This window comes from Lipotes vexillifer, unplaced genomic scaffold, assembly GCF_000442215.2.
Source record: "Lipotes vexillifer unplaced genomic scaffold, Lipotes_vexillifer_v1.1 scaffold496, whole genome shotgun sequence".
NCBI lineage: Eukaryota > Metazoa > Chordata > Mammalia > Artiodactyla > Lipotidae > Lipotes > Lipotes vexillifer.
This window is the reverse complement of record NW_006786690.1, coordinates 9,351,057-9,353,003: the sequence shown is the minus strand read 5'-3', so window position 1 is coordinate 9,353,003 and position 1,947 is coordinate 9,351,057.

The following is a 1,947-nucleotide window of genomic DNA, read 5'->3' as shown; positions in this document are numbered from 1 at the left end:
GGGGGGCCCGCGGGGGGGGCGGGGGGTTACTTTTATTCTTCCCATCTTGCAGATGGGAGACTGAGGCTCTGAGAATTAAAGTGACTTGTAGTCTCGAGGTGAACCTGAGGATAGAGGAGGGCTGTGACCTCCGCCCAGGGGAATGAAGGGGCACATCCTGGTGGACGTTTGGAGAGACCCTTGAGTGGCTAGACTGTCAACAGGGGGAGGTAGGGAGGTGAGAAAAGAGGGAAAGGGCAAGCTGGGTGGAGGATACCACGTGATCAAGGCTTGGACGTTTTGATGTTTTTTATTTTTAACAATTTAGATTCCCTGATCCTAACATTTTACTGGTCTAAGGTCATATATTTCTTCCATTCTAAGCTTTTATTAACCCAAAAGTTTAGAAACTTGGAGGTTCCATAATTCAGGGGTCCCCAAGCCCTGGGCCGTAGACAGCTACTTGTCCGCGGCCTGTTGGAACTGGGCGGCACAGCAGGAGGTGAGCGGCTGCCAAGCGAGTGAAGCTTCATCTGCTGCTCCCTATGGCTCCCCATCACTTGCATTACTGTCTGAACCATCCTCCCCTCCCCTGCTCCCGTCCGTGGAAAAATTGTCTTCCACAAACCGGTCCCTGGTGCCAAAAAGTTGGGGACCGTTGCTATAATTCACATATGCTGAGGAGCCTTTGTGTCTCAGATCCTGTAATTTGCAGATTCTATGATTAATTTCAGGAAGATGCTGAGCATGTGGGTGGGGAAGGCAGGGACAAATCTGGTACATAAGCATCACTCCCCCCACCCCCTGCCCCCGCCTTCCTCAAGTGTCAACTTCCCCAGGGCTGGGTACAGAAAAGGAATCAGGAAATACTTACAGAATGATTGATGTTTGGGCAAGAAAGGACAGGGCTGGCTTGGGGGTGTGGATGGGGGCCGGGGATGGTTCTTGGCCAGGTACAGGGCTTGTGTTGGCACAGTTAGGAGGAAAGGGTCAAGTGCATTTGTTGGAAGCCCACGTAAAGTTGTAGATAAAAGGGTGAGCATCTGAGCCTGTATTTGAAATGGGAACCATGCCAACCTTGGCATGCAATGGAGTCAGACTTGCAGTCCAGCCCCAAGGCTGCTGTGAAGCCAGGATAAACCAAAATGGGGGTTGGCCAATCTCTTTTGTATAGATGGCCAGATAGTAAATTTTTAGGCGCTGTGGACCAAGACACATTGTATTCTTTTAGCACAGATATACTGTCATTGTGGAATAAACACAATACTTTGCCATCTAATTAGATTAAGAAAATAATACAAACTCCACTGCACCTTAAAAGTGCACCATTTGCCCATCAACGGATGAATGGATTAAAACATGTGACACATACATACAATGGAATATTATTCAGCCTTAAAAAGAAGGGGATTCTGACACATGCTACAACATGGATGGATGTTTTTTATTATTATTATTATTTTAATAGATCTTTATTGGAGTATAATTGCTTCACAGTACTGTGTTAGTTTCTGTTGCACAACAAAGTGAATCAGCCACATGCATACACATGTCCCCATATCCCCTCCCTCTTGCATCTCCCTCCCACCCTCCCTATCCCACCCTTCTAGGTCATTGCAAAGCACTGAGCTGATCTCCCTGTGCTATGCGGCTGCTTCCCACTAGCTATCTATTTTACATTCAGTAATGTATATATGTCCATGCTACTCTCACTTCGCCCCAGCTTCCCCCACCCCGCTCCATGTCCTCAAGTCCATTCTCTATGTCTATGTCTTTATGCCTGCCCTGCAACTAGGTTCATCAGTACCTTACTTCACTCTGTATGACAGACTCTAGGTCCATCCACCTCACTACAAATAACTCAATTTCGTTTCTTTTTATGGCTGAGTAATATTCCATTGTATATATGTGTCACACCTTCTTTATCCATTCATCTGTCGATGGACACTTAGGTTGTTTCCATGTCCT